The following is a 15,902-nucleotide window of genomic DNA, read 5'->3' as shown; positions in this document are numbered from 1 at the left end:
AAAATGACCGAAAAAAAACACAAACACAAGAAAATACCTGGATTATACATGCAATTTGACGGCATTATGTCGGGGAAAGATTAGATAGATGACAGGTTAAGAATCGTTTTTTTATTTGTATTTTTTATTATTATTATTATTTTTTTTTTGCGGGGATTAGCCCACCCGGGTACAGGTCACTAACCCTCATCGGGGCCTGGGGGGGTGGGGAGGGAGGCTAAAATATAATAATGATAATACTAATGGTATATTAATAATAATAAAATATATATATATATATATATATATATATATATATATATATATATATATATATATATAAACAAAACAAAAATAATAATAAGAGCAAAGAACCATAAAAAAAACAAAATCAAGAGTGAGGAACAATATATTTATGTTGTGTTGTGAAAGTAAGTGAAACAATTGAGACCCTGCAATTGTGTGTAAATGAGGCAAAAAGTCAGATCAGCAACCTGGGACTTGATCACTAATTTTTGTGATGCCATATGGCAGCAGGGTCTACCATTAGACAACACATTATGCTTCCAATATTTTCCCAGGTGGTAGTACCTCCCTGTTTGACAGCTGCCTATTACCTACTACCTAGAAATATATTGCTTTGATTTCATTCTTTAAGGACAAGGAGAACCGACATGATAGATAGACACAAACCCATAAGGGCATCTGATCCCATTATATCAAGATTAAACAGCAGTTAAAATGGGTTCATAATACTAACCTGAATGGGTTTTCTTTTTCGTTCATATCTTGTTACCGAGAAACAATGGATTCCAAGAGTACATAATAAGATGACATGGATATGTGTAGCATTGAATCAGAATCAGAAAAAAAATATGTAAAGGTCTTGAATACACTGGAGAAATATATTATTGTTTGTGCCGGGGAGCTGTGAGAAGAGTGAGGGCTGTGTCAAGAGTGAGGGCTGTGTCAAGAGTGAGGGCTGTGAGAAGAGTGAGGGCTGTGTCAAGAGAGGCACCCTGTTGTGTGTCTTGTTCTCTCTGCTATCCAAAAAATAAATATGAGAATTTAAACTGTGCAGAAGGGGTTTGTGTGTGCGTGCGTGCGAAAGTGAGCGCGTGTGTGTGTGTGTGTGTGTGTGCAATAACAAGGAAATATAATGAGATCAATAACATGAAAGTAAACAACACAGGAAAATTAAATGTACTTTGAGACCCCTTGTTGACGATGGTATTATAAGGAGGAACAGCGATTCACCTAATTTATAATGTTTTGCCTAATAACTCGTATCGTAATCTACCTAGTGAGGACCTATTTCTTTCCTGTTAATGGTGTTTGATTTGATAGAGACAGAACACACATAGTGAAGTATGACAAATATTCAACGAAAAAATTATAACTTCTGTAAAATATTTAAGTTAAGTGTAGAATTAGGGGGTTAAACTTATTATCCCTTTGACAGACTCTGAATTTTTATAAAACAGTAGATTTTGTCAAGTTAGGTTGTGTTAGGGGGTAAGGTAATACGTTAAGTTGGGAGACTTTTAGGTTAGATTTGGGTGAGGTTAGTTGAGGTAAGGATAGTTGGGTTTGGTAAGGTTAATTAAGGAATTGGTTAGGTTAGACTTGGGTTAGGTTAAGCTAGAATAGTTTAGTTTAGTTAGGTTAGGACAGCTTAGTTTAAGTTACGACTCGGCGTTAGTTTATCTAGTCTACCGAGGTCACTAGTTACTGATGGGAGAAAGTAAACTTCTACCCGCTCATACACTTAAGCTTCCTGAGGAGGGCTGCAGTCAGTAATTTTGGGTAGGGACGACTGTTAGCTCGGGTTACATATGCGACACAGAGGCACTGTGTATAATTGGGTGGGGAGCTACGTCATTCCTGAATCAGTAGTTCTTAACTGTGTCAGAACTTCAGAATTTGTTTTGAGTTTTCCACAAACTCATGAGGTAAGAGTGAGTCGCCCTGCATTAAGTTCCTTGAGAATGAAATGGATGGTCCAGCACGACGCCTTCCAATAATTCGAGTTCACTAAACGTACGTGAAATTGAGAAGGGAAATTCAGCAGAACGTTAGGTTAGGTTAGGTTTCATTACGTTAGGTTAGGTCAGGATATGTATAGTTAATTTAGATCTAATAGGTTAGGTAAAGGTAGATTAGATTAGGCAAAGTTAGGCTAGATAAAATTATGTAAGGTAGCGTTAGGTTTGGTAGTTAAGTTAGAATAGGTCAAGTAAAGTTAGCTTAGGTTAAGTAAGGACAAGTTTACATTGTTGTCCTGTCCAGCTTAAAATAATTAATCAACATCTCTCCAGACAACAATACCCCACAAACATTACCACACAGAAGAGACTTGTCTACAACTACATGTTTACCTCTGCATACCAACATGTATACAACACACCCCACCCCCGCCCCCAGCCCCGCCCCCAGCCCCGCCCCCACCCACGTCCCCAGCCCCACCCGCCCAAGCCCCGCCCAGCCCGTCCCCAGCCCCGCCCCCCACCCCTGTCCCCAGCCCGCCCCCACCCCCGTCCCCACCCCCGTCCCCAGCCCCGTCCCCCCACCCCGCCCTCAGCCCCGCCCCACCCCGCCCCCAAGCCCCGTCCCCCCAGCCCGCCCCCAGCCCCGCCCCTAGCCCCGTCCCCTCAATTAATCGAAAGTTGGCGATTGTAAGGTCTCTCTCTCATATAATTATTTCATCACATAAATACCCAGTAACGCGGGAAGCTGTACACGAACACCATAGCTTATTGCAAAGTTGATTACGAAGCCTTGGGAAGTCTCAAGGGAGTTGATGGCTGCTGTACTGTACCTGAAGCAACCCTACCTGTGCATAAACATTACCTTTACCTGTATAAACATTACTTGGCTATTAAAATTACCTGTATATAAACATAACTGTATATAAACACTGCCTCTATATAAACCTTACATGCATATAAACATTACCTGTGTCACCAATCACAGTACCGCCTTTATATCTGAGGGTTGGCGACCACAGTCCTCCACTCTACAGCTCTCGGGCTGTTTTTACCAATCCATCCCAGTCTCTACCTTCCCCTGGCCCTCCTACCATCAACTTTGCCCATTAATATTTCTGTTATTATCCTCCCCATCCCTAATTATATGACCAAAGTATATAATTTGTATTTTTCTGTACATTTCAAGTATTTCTCTTGAAGTTTTTGTAACATATTTAACTATTATCTGATTACGCACGCACACACGCACGCACGCACGCACGCATATATTATTGCCCCCAACAATAGTAACATTGTTGTCCAACGCTTCAGCATTTCACAAACACTGGAGCAAGGTACAGGCGACATGTCAGTGTGTGTGTGTCAGTGTTGAAGGTCAGTGTGTGTGTGTCAGTCATGAGTATGTTTCAGTGTGTGTGTGTGTGTGTGTGTGTGTGTGTCAGTCATGAGTATGCGTCAGTGTGTGTGTGTATGTGTGTCAGTCATGAGTATGTGTCAGTGTGTGTGTGTATGTCATTCTTGAGTATGTGTCAGTCAGTGTGTGTGTGTGTGTGTGTGTCAGTCAAGAGTATGTGTCAGTATGTGTGTGTGTGTGTGTCAGTCATGAGTATGTGTCAGTGTGTGTGTGTGTATTTCTGTCATTCTTGAGTATGTGTCAATCAGTGTGTGTGTGTCAGTCAAGAGTATGTGTCAGTATGTGTGTCAGTCATGAGTATGTGGCCATATTAAGTGCCAGCGTCCGTAAGTATGTCAGTACACCCACACAGAGACAGGAGTGAACGATAGGATTTTCCACCTAACCAGTCTGTATATCTCTCTATCTTTCTATAGGTTCATGTCTCCATATATCTATGTCTCTATTGTCTGTCTGTCTGTCTGTCTGTCTGTCTTATATCTCTATATTTACGTATATTATTCTTTAGTATTCAATCTCTTTACTGATCCATAAAAATAAATATGTCTAGTTCACTATCTGTTATATTTTGTTTACATCTGAGAAGAAAACCCAATAAGTAACAGAATAACAGAAGGATATTAATTTTTGGATCCTGTCTAGCCTTCCCCGGGAGATACGTGCCCATCAAAGATTAAAGTCACAGCAGAGTTGGAATCCATTACCCGATATCCCAACCTCTTGTTAATATGATAATGGCTTCTGATCCCAAGAGGGAGCGCGTTTATATGTATTTATAACTTTAGTGGGAGAGGCTCTGTGTGTGTGTGTGTGTGGGCTGAAGAGAGAGAGAGAGAGAGAGAGAGAGAGAGAGAGTGTCAGGAGATATATCATAAAATACGAGACGACAAACGATTAATTAATATTACACCTAAAAATCTAAGAACAAAAAATGTTGTCAAAGGCGAGTCGGGTAATTAGCTGCACCTGCCTGACACTGTGAAGGAGAGTCACCCTTTGTATATGTCATAGAAAACTGTGAACTCGTAATACAAATCAAATTACTCACCTGTCATTACAAAACAGATCTACCTAAAAAAAAAATATAAAAGCCCTTTCTGGAACTAACTATATAATATAAGGCATATGTACATAGGTGAGAGTTTAAATAGTGACAATATATTCTTATCTTTTTTCTAAATATATAAATTAAAACTCAAAATAAACTGATGGTACACTGATATTTTTTTTTTAGGAATTGATAAAGAAACAATAACAAAATAAGAAGTGAATAAATAAAATTACATGTATATATAATTATACTGTATATGTATGGAAGCCCAAATTATCCCTGTAATTGTTTTGGTTGGAGGTTGGATAGTGGTGGTGTGAGGGAGAAGGTGGTGGTGGTGGTGTTGGAGTAATGAGGCGGCCGAGGGTGTTGGGGTATGGAAGGTGGTAGTGTAGATGGGGTGGTGTTGGAGTGAGGGAGGGAGGTAGTGGAGCTAGGGTAGTGTTGGAGAAAGGAGAGGAAGAGGTGGAGCTAGGTAGTGTTGGAGAAAGAAAAGAAGTGGTGGAGCTAGGCAGTGTTGGAGGAAGGTGTAGAGGGAGATATTACTAGGGCAGTGTTGGAGTAAGAGCAGGAAGTGGTGGAGCTAGAGCAGTGTTGGAGAAAGGACAGGAAGCGGTGGAGCTAGAGCAGTGTTGGAGGAAGGGAGAGGCTAGGTTGGAGTGCTCTAAAGCCGCCATGTTGGAGGACAAAGGGAGAGACAAGAGACCACACATGACCGGAAACTTAAGACTGTGGCGAGAGATGACGACGTGTGTGTGTGTGTAGGGGGACAGTGTGTGGTGTAACAAGAGACTGTGTGGGTGTAACAAGAGACTGTGGGTGTAACAAGAGACTGTGTGGGTGTAATAAGAGACTGTGGGTGTAACAAGAGACTGTGTGGGTGTAACAAGAGACTGTGGGTAACAGAAGCTGTGTGGGTGTGTAATAAGAGACTGTGGGTGTAATAAGAGACTGTGTGGGTGTAATAAGAGACTGTGTGGGTGTGTAATAAGAGACTGTGTGTGGGTGTAATAAGTTGTGGGTGTAACAAGAGACTGTGTGGGTGTAACAAGAGACTGTGGGTGTAATGAGACTGTGTGGGTGTAATAAGAGACTGTGTGGGTGTAATAAGACTGTGTGGGTGTAATAAGAGACTGTGGGTGTAACAAGAGACTGTGTGGGTGTAATAAGAGACTGTGTGGGTGTAATAAGACTGTGTGGTGTAACAGAGACTGTGTGGGTGTAATAAGAGACTGTGTGGGTGTAATAAAGCTGTGTGGGTGTAATAAGAGACTGTGTGGGTGTAATAGAGACTGTGTGGGGTGTAACAAGAGACTGTGGGTGTAACAAGAGACTGTGTGGGTGTATAGAGACTGTGTGGGTGTATAGAGACTGTGTGGGTGTAATATGAGACTGTGGGTGTAACAAGAGACTGTGTGGGTGTAATAAGAGACTGTGTGGGTGTAATAAGAGAGAGACTGTGTGGGTTGTAATAGAGACTGTGTGGGTGTAATAAGAGACTGTGTGGGTGTAATAAGAGACTGTGTGGGTGTAATAAGAGACTGTGGGTGTAATAAGAGACTGTGTGGGTGTAATAAGAGACTGTGTGGGTGTAATAAGAGACTGTGTGGGTGTAATAAGAGACTGTGGGTGCAACAAGAGACTGTGTGGGTGTAACAAGAGACTGTGTGGGTGTAACAAGAGACTGTGGGTGTAATAAGAGACTGTGTGGGTGTAATAAGAGCTGTGTGGGTGCAATATGAGACTGCGTGGGTGTAATAAGAGACTGTGTGGGTGTAATGAGACTGTGTGGGTGTATTAAGAGACTGTGTGGGTGTAATAAGAGACTGTGTGGGTGTAATAAGAGACTGTGTGGGTGTAACAAGAGACTGTGTGGGTGTAACAAGAGACTGTGTGGGTGTAATAAGAGACTGTGTGGGTTAACATGAAACAATATATTAACTTTCAGGTAATTTATGTTTCTTTTATTTTCTCGTAATAAGAAATATCTCTAAAACAATGATGGTAAAAGTTGGAAACAGCTGACGGGAAAAAACAACAACGATAATGCACTCATGAACGATTCCCCCTCCCCACACACACACACACAACGTTTCCAACTAGTCTGCTAAGTTTTTCAATTCTCAGCTGACACCTCGAGCACCTCAAAGCGTCTCCCACTCGTCAACATCCTCAGAGCCTCCCACACACACCTACTCAGAGCCCCTCACACACACACACCCCCACCACAACACACACTGCCAACGTGGTGCTTGTGGCTGGTGCTGGGTAGTGGGAAGCGACGGGGGTAAACCACAGGGAAATACCAAGGGCTTTACTGTGGACGAGGAACATTGGAACTGGACCAGCGACAAGTTAATAATGAAAGTCGCTGTGTTGCTGCAGATTCTAAACACCTTGAACTATCCGGGAAAAAGGTTGTAAAGGCGAGGAAAATTTTTCTCATCTTCTGGTGACCAAGATAACGTCAGGTCAACACTCCAGTGCCTTCTCCTCCTTGTGCCAGAGTTGTGGAAACAGGCGAATGTAGTACCCATATTTAAAAAGGGAGACAGAGCATCAGCGTCAAATTACCGGCCGATCAGTTTGACGTCAGTAGTGGGGAAATTTCTTTAATCAATTATAGCAGATAGCATCAGATCTCATCTAGAGAAAAGCAAATTAATCTACGACTCTCAACATGGGTTTACAAAGGGAAAATCTTGTCTAACAAATCTGCTAACGTTTTTTAGGAAGTCTTCGAGGTAGTAGATAATGACGAAAATTACGATGTTATTTACTTAGACTTTAACAAAGCATTTGACAGAGTACCGCATCAGAGGCTTCTGAGAAAAATTAAGGCTCATGGTATCGAGGGGAAAGTTTTAAATTAGATAAAATCATGGCTCACCTATAGAACGCAGAGGGTCAGCGTAGATGGTGTTAAATCTGAGTGGGGCCGTGTAACCAGTGGGGTTCCCCAGGGGTCAGTACTAGGCCCACTCTTGTTCATAATCTACATAAACGATTTAGATACTGGGATCAGCAGTGACATAAACAAGTTTGCGGATGACACCAAAATAGGGCGGCAAATTAATTCAGGGCAGGATGCAAATGCATTACAGGAGGATCTAAATAAACTGCAAGGGTGGTCTGAAAAATGGCAAATGAAATTCAACACCAGCAAGTGCAGCGTACTTAATATTGGAAGAACAAATACTTATAATGTATACAGCCTAAACAACATCAACCTAGAGAAGTCGACTTGTGAAAGAGACCTAGGGGTATGTAAGCCCGGACCTACGGCCTAGAAAACCGTGCGTTAATGTTCGAAATAAGGCAAACAGAGTATTGGGTTTTATATCTAGAAGTGTAAGTAACAAGAGTGCAGAGGTCTTATTGCAACTATATCTTGCGCTAGTTAGGCCGCACCTCGATATGCGGTTCAGTTCTGGTGCCCCTATTATAGAATGGATATAAATTCACTAGAGTCGGTGCAGCGAAGAATGACAAAAATGATTCAGGGACTTAGAAACCTTCCATATCAGGATAGGTTAAAGAAACTTAACTTGCATTCCCTAGAAAGACGAAGAGTGCGGGGAAATATGATAAAAGTATTTAAGTGGGTGAAAGGAGCAATAAAGGGGATATAAATAAAGTTCTTATAATATCCGAGCAGGATAGGACTCGGAGCAACGGATTCAAGATGGATAAGTTTAGGTTTAGGAGGGAGATAGGAAGAAACTGGTTCACAAATAGGGTGGTGGACGAGTGGAACAAGCTTAGCAACTTTGTAGTAAGTGCGGGAACTCTGGAAAGTTTCAAAAGGAGGCTAGATAGATTCATGGATGATAGAGAGTGGTAGTAACTCTCGACAGGAGCTGCCATGCACAGGCCAACCGGCCTATTGCAGACTCCTTATTTTCTTATGTTCTTATGTTCTTATGTTCTTTTATTCCTCCTCTTCCTCTTATTCCTCCTCCTCCTCCTCCTCTTCTTCCTCTTCTTCCTCCTCCTCCTCCTCCGGTCTTCCAAAAGGTCACCTCTGTTACCCTCAAGACCAGGGGAAATACACACACCGTAGGATCTGTGAGTTCTGATCCTCTTCTTATCCTCGTCTGGCAGTGACAAGGAGGATCGAATGCTTTGTGTATTCATGACTCTCTGACTCACCAATACTTTCTCCCCGTCTATTGTTTCTCACCGCCAGAGCCTCAGGAGGATCTGAGCCTCTTTGTTGGTTTTCAGCTCGAAGTATCGCGGGACTACAGCAATTTGGAACCCATTACCTATACTGGCGGGTTATAAAAAACTTTTCATATATGTAACTCTACTTACGACTCTTATATATAAACGATAGAGTCCGAAACTATTTATTTTTCATTTATTTCTACTAACATGACAGAAAGTTGGAACCCATTACGTTTATTGGGAGAGCTAAAGAGGATTACACTCCTCTTGTTGTGTCCAGAGTTATAACGTTTATGATCGAACAATACATCTAAATCCACCTGTTTGTTTCTCTCTGTTACTAGACCAAAGGGATGAAACTCTTTATATTTTAGATAATATGATGAGTTAATCCACATATAGAACTTTGAATTCGAAAACCATTTTGAAATATCCGATCACCGAAAAATATCATCCAGCATTAGATTTTATTTTGAATTAGAAAATTATATATAAACTTCTAGGCTTGAGTTCAAAATTAATCCATAAATTGATCCTACTAAAGGAAAATAAATCGTATTTAGAATTATATCTTTGAAATAGAGAATGACTATGAAATCTTTGATCTAAGATAAACATTAGAGATCCCTTCAGAAACTTCCTGACCACGAGTAAAACCCAGAATTAGATTTTAGAATTATAAAACCATTTTGAAATTTTCAATCTAAAATAAAAAAACGTAATCCAGACTAAAATGTGAACTACCATGTTTAACCGAGGCTCCGGAGCGAGGCATTTAAAGGGATCCACTCCATTAAGGACGTTAATCTGGCGTTATAGCTCTATAATTCTGCCTTTATTGCTTCCAGTGTTATAGCTCTATAATGCCTCGCCTTCCTACCAGATTGGAGACAACATGACTTCCTGCACGTATATAACGTGTAGTGAAGACGGCCTGAAACCTGAGACATTAACACTGTGTTGTGAGAAGACCTGAGACATTAACACTGTGTTGTGAAGACGACCTGAAACCTGAGACATTAACACTGTGTTGTGAGGAAGCTGATACCTGGGACATTAATACTGTGATGTGAAGAAGACCTGGGACCTGGAACATTAACACTGTGTTGAGGCCTGAGACCTGCGACATTAACACTGTGGTGTGAGGAAGACCTGAGACCTATGAGAGACTTAAGACCTAAACATTGTGTTGTGTTAAAGATTTCTGATCAAAGAGTAAACCGCGTTTGAGACAAACATTGTACTGTCCTGTGCTAGAAAAACACGCAGGCACACACGCGCACACACACACACACACACACACACACACACACACACACACACACACACACACACACACACACAAAGTACTTTAAACATATATTAACTTCTAATGACTTAACCCAAATTTACTGATATTTAAAAGTAGAAGTATATTTTAATAAAAGAAAATAGTCGAAAATCAATAAAATCAATAAAAAACAACAATAATAATAATAAATAATTACGGGATAAAATTAAGTTTAGTATTTTATCGATACATTACATTAGATATTTTTTCAAAGTATTTTTAGTAGTATTTTTTCGTTTGGTGATTGAATTTACCTTTGATGTTTATGACGTTTAATAATATGAAAACAGAGAGCCAGGGGTGATGGGCGCTGGTCGGTGTGTTTGATGCATAATAATAACTTTTAGTGATAAGTTACAATTTTTTTTCCTTTTTTTTATGGATTACTAGACACTGTCATCCGCTAGTGATTTTCATTTCCATTGATTCCATAATTTATTCATGGTAAATCAAAAGTATTTATACATTTAAATTTTTCATGGTTTAAAATTCATAGAGTTTAATCCATTCATGATACACACACAAAAAAAGTTTATTGGATGGGAATTTAAATTACCCAATATTTAATGTATTTTTTTTTATTTAATGGAATCGTTTAATTTTTTTTTTATAATGTGAAAATAAAAATAAATCGGTAAGAGAATCCGTATTAGAATCACCATCAGAATCAAGATCAGAATAAACATCAGAATCAACATCAACACCAAAATAAACATCAGAATCAACACCAGAATCAACATCAGAATCAACATCAGAATCAACACCAAAATAAACATCAGAATCAACACCAGAATCAACATCATAATTAACACCAGTATCAACACCAAATTCGGACGGACGGACAGACAGACAGAGACAGACATAAAAAAGGTTAAAATAAGGACATATTCAAACATCCTTGGTAGAAGACAGAAATGACTTCATGAGGCCACAACTGCCACCTTCACCCGGGTTACTATGGCAGCAACCCGAGCTGTCTACGTGTGTGTGTGTGTGTGTGTGTGTGTGTGTGGTGGAGGAAGGTATAAGGAAAAGAAGAAATGAGGAAAGTGGCGATAAAAGGATTGGAAAAATCGGTGTGATATAGTAAAAAAAAAAAAAATCGGTGTCAGGAATCAAAATCGTGTGTCATTAAATGTTTGGTTAAAAATAGAGTATAAATAAAATTAGTATGATAAATAGACTAAATTTATCATTTTCCATATGTACAGTACTGATATACTCATTCAAATATTACATGGCTAACAACTCTGTATACTAACTTAGGTACAGTCTAAAGAAACAAGAATCTTCTTTGGGGAATATATCGCGGACAAGTTGAATCACCTGACGGACGAACCAGTGTACAGTTATGTCTCAAACAGTTGGCTGGTCTGTGGAACCTTGGACAGGGTAGCCAGTTATACTATTGATCTGCATAATTACTTATTTTCTCCGATGATAATTAATTAAAGGGTATTTGTGTCTGTATTCCACAACTATAATCGTAAGTCTACTGTTTCGAACCATCATTCCTTGAACAACTCGAAGCTTGTATCTCGTCCGGTGTATCAACTGACCAGCTGTAGTCACGGTTATGTTTTCAGTATAATCCACCAGGTTTAATTATTCATCGGCCAAAGGTGGGAAGATATTTTTTTTAAACTGTATAAACGCGAATTTGCGGTGGGTGGGTGGGTGGGTGGGTGGGGGGTGGGTGGGTGGGGTAGGATAGGTAGGTAGGTGGGTGGGTGATATGTGGGTGAATGGGGCGGGTAAGGGGTGAATGGGATGGGTTATGTGGATGGGGTGGGGTTGTTGAAGTGGATGGGGTGGGCAGGTAGGTGGACTGCGGGTGGGGGCAAGAGGTATGTGAACAGGTGAATGGGTGTGGGGGTGAGTGGGTGATATGATGGGTAGAGTTGGTGGATGGAGAGTGGTTAGGTGGGTTGAGGTGGGTTAGGTGGTGGGTTGATTAGCTGGAGGGATTGGTGGGTCGATGCGTACCTGGAGGAGGGTGGAGGGATGAGTGAATGAGTGACTGAAGGAGAGTGGCGGGTGTGTGTGGAGGATGGGTGGAGTGTGGGTGGAAAGATGAATGTGTGTCTGGAGTAGGGTGCAGGGTGGGTGTACGGTAGGTGGAGTGTGTCTGGAGTGTAAGGTGGAGGTGAGTGGAAGAGGGTGAAAGGAGGGTGGAAAGAGGGTGGAAAGTGGGTAGAAGAGGGTGGAAAGTGGGTGGAAGAGGGTGTAGTAAAGTAAATTGACGAGGCTGCAATATGAAGCCATAACCTGGATGTTGCTTAATGGATCTAAATGTTTGTTTTGTGAGAGAGAGAGAGAGAGAGAGAGAGAGAGAGAGAGAGAGAGAGAGAGAGAGAGAGAGAGAGAGAGAGAGACGCAGACAGAAAGACAGACAGACAGACAGACAGACAGACGAATACTCCATTATGAAGTCACTGTAACATCAGCTTGTACAGTATTATCACTAAAAACAGATAAACATAACAGTAAAGAGAATAAGTGATAACAGAGAAAGAGGAGGAAGAAAAGAATGGAAGGGAGGAAGACGAAGAGGAGTAGAAGGGGGAAAAGGAAAGGCAAAAGGAGGAGTATGTTGAGAAAGAGCAGAAAGAAGAGGAAGAGTAGGAGGAGGTAGGCAGAGGAGGGAGGTGTGGGAGGAGGAGGAGGGAGGGAGGAGGGAGGAGGAGGGAGGAGGAGGAGGAGGAGGAGGAGGAATGGTAGGAGGAGGAAGGGAGGAAGTGTAGGGGAGGAGGGAGGAGGGAGGAGGAGGAGGAGGGAGGAATGAGTAGGAGGGGAGGAGGGAGGAGGTGTGGGGAGGAGGGAGGAGGAGGAGGAGGAGGAGGAGGAGGGAGGAGGGAGGAGGAGGAGGAGGAGGAGGAGGGGAGGAGGAGGAGGAGGAGGAGGAGGAGGAGGGAGGGAGGAGGGAGGGAGTAGGAGGAGGAGGAGGAGGAGGAGGGAGGAGTAGGAGGAGGAAGAGGAGGAGGAATGAGTGGAGGAGGAGGGAGGAAGTGAGGGAGGAGGGAGGAGGAGGAGGGAGGGAGGAGGAGGAGGAGTAGGAGGAGGAGGGAGGAGGGAGGAGGACGAGGTAGGAGGAGGAAGGAGAGAGAAGAGGAAGGAGGAGGAGGTTGGATAAGGTGGATGCCGTTAACGAGTCTGACCTAATTACCTGGCTAATTGGGAAGTTAGAGGATGCAATTGGAGACAGTGGAGTAGCCTAGTGTCTGCCACATTTTATTCTTTATTATCATTATCATCATCATTATTATTATGAATATTATTATTATTATTATTATTATTATCAAATATTATTATTAATACTATTATTGTTATTATTATTATTATTATTACTATTATAGGTACTGGTACAGGTACACATACAGGGGCAGGTGCAGGAGCAGGAGCAGGAGCAGGTGCAGGTGCAGGTGCAGGACAGGTGCAGGGAGCAGGTGCAGGGGCAGGGCAGGGGGCAGGGACAGGTGCAGGAGCAGGGGAAGGTGCAGGTACAGGGCAGGTGGGACAGGTGCAGGAGCAGGTGCAGGGCAGGGGCAGGAGCAGGTACAGGGGCAGGTGCAGGTACAGGGGCAGGTCAGGGGAAGGTGCAGGGAAGGTGCAGGTGCAGGGGCAGGTACAGGGGTAGGTGCAGGAGCAGGGGAAGGTGGGAGGTACAGGGACAGGTGCAGGTACAGGGGCAGGTCGGGAAGGTGCAGGAAGGTGCAGGTACAGGGGGCAGGGGCACAGGGGTAGGTGCAGGAGCAGGGGAAGGTGCAGGTAGGGGACAGGTGCAGGAGCAGGTGCAAGGGCAGGGGCAGGAGCAGGGGAAGGTGTGGGGAAGGTGCAGGTACAGGGGCAGGTACAGGGCAGGTGCAGGGAACAGGTGCAGGGGGGCAGGGCAGGTTGCAGGTACAGAGTCAGGTACAGGTACAGGGGCATGTGCAGGTGCAGGGCAGGTATAGGTACAGGGGCAGGTGCAGGCACAGGGGCAGGTAAAGGAACAAGGGCAGGTGCTGGGTACAGGGGCAGGTGCAGCAGGTTTTGGGCAGATGCAGGGACAGGGGCAGGTGCAGGAACAGGTGCAGGTGCAGGTACAGGGGCAGGTACAGGGGCAGGAACAGATGCAGGAGCAGGTGCAGTGGCAGGTTGCAGGTACAGAGGTCAGGTGCAGGGGCATGTACAGGTACAGGGGCAGGTAGGTACAGGGGCAGGTGCAGGCACAGGGGCAGGTAGGAACAAGGGCAGATGCAGGGACAGGGGCAGGGGCAGGCACAGGGGGCAGGGGCAGGCACAGGGCAGGGGCAGGCACAGGCGCAGGTCAGGTTCCTGCAGGTACAGGGCAGGGACAGTGGTGGGGTGCAGATGTAGGGGTCAGGTGCAGGCGCAGGCGCAGGGGCAGGTACAGGGGCAGGTGGGTGAGGTCTGGGGCAGATGTGGGTACAGGAGGAGGTGCAGGTACCAGGGCAAGTGCAGCTATAGCGATAGGTGTGGTATAGCAGTGGGGTGGGTTCAGGTACAGGTGCATGTACAGGGGCAGGTGTAGGGGCAATTGCAGGGGCAGGTGCAGTGGCAGGGGCGGTGCAGTGTGGGGGGCGGTGCAGTGGCAGAGGGGCAGGTACAAGGCCACTTGCAGGTGCAGGGGCTGGTGCAGGACAGGGGCTGGTAGGGGCAGGTATGGGGGCAGGTGGAGGTACAGGTGCCGGTGCTGGTGCAGAGGGTACAGGTGCCGGGGTACAGGGAATGTGCGGTACAGGGCAGGGAGTAGGTGCAGGGGCATGTGTAGGTACAGGGGCAGGTTACTGGTGCAGGTACAGGAGCAGGTGCTGGTACAGGGGCAGGTGCTTTTTCAGGTGCTGGTATAGGGGCAAGTGCAAATACATAGGCAGGTACAGGGGCAGGTACAGCGGCAGGTACAGGTACAGTGACATGTGCAAGTATAGGGGCAGGGGCAGGTACACGGGAAGGTGCAGGTACAGGGGCAGTTACAGGGGCATGTGCAAGGGCAAGGGGCAGGTACAAGGGCAGGTACAAGGGCAGGTACAGGGAGGGACTTTTCAACATGACACCATATAAACATTACTCAGAATCACTGTATATTACTAATTCATTAGACACAACAGGTATAATAATTATGAGGAGGAGAGACTTAAACGAGAGATGAGACATATTTCTGAGATGAGAGACTTAAGTGAGAGATGAGACAATACTGAGATATGAGAGACATAAGTGAGAGGTGAGAGGTTGAGATACACAACTGAGATGTGAGGGGTAAGAGACACAAGGTGAGAGGGAGACACTAATAAGTAGGAGGTGAGAGACATAAGTGAGGTGAGAGACATGAGTGAGAGGTAAGATGACATAAATGAGAGGTGAGACACAAATAAGCAGAAGGGGAAAGGCATACGTGAGGATGAGACATAAGTGAGAGGTGAGAAACTTGTAAGAGGTGAGGTATAATAGATAATTGAATGAATAAAGAGACAAACAAATGAATAAAAAAATGAAGAGATATTGATAAACAACTACAAACATAAACAAAATGATAAACATACGAACAACTACATTATTAAGTCAGTAATGGGAGGCAGAGGACTATTGTTGTCGTTGTTGTTGGGTTCTGGTCCCCCTGAATATTGATCTTCTAGTCAGCTCCTCACACAACTGAATACTAAACTCTCGCAACGCCTCTGTCCCTTTAAATATTGACCGCACACAGTTCCCCCACTCCCCTGAATATTGATGTTTTACTGAGTGTTTTGTCCCTCACTCCCCTGAATATTGTTGTTGTGGAATCTAGGGCGCTACAACTACTCAAACAAGTTAAACAAGTTCCTAGTCACAGATGAAACCCTAAACGCATAAGTTCTCAAGAGGTATAATGCTATATCCTCGACAGCTGAATTAACTGAACTGACGAGGAACATATAAATGATGATATATATAAGTTATACTATTATACTCTGATGAATTATTCCAAAG

The sequence above is a fragment of the Homarus americanus genome, unplaced genomic scaffold, assembly GCF_018991925.1.
Source record: "Homarus americanus isolate GMGI-L3 unplaced genomic scaffold, GMGI_Hamer_2.0 scaffold45698, whole genome shotgun sequence".
In the NCBI taxonomy this organism is placed as follows: Eukaryota; Metazoa; Arthropoda; class Malacostraca; order Decapoda; family Nephropidae; genus Homarus; species Homarus americanus.
The sequence above is the reverse complement of the archived record's forward strand: the minus strand, read 5'-3'. Positions refer to the sequence as shown.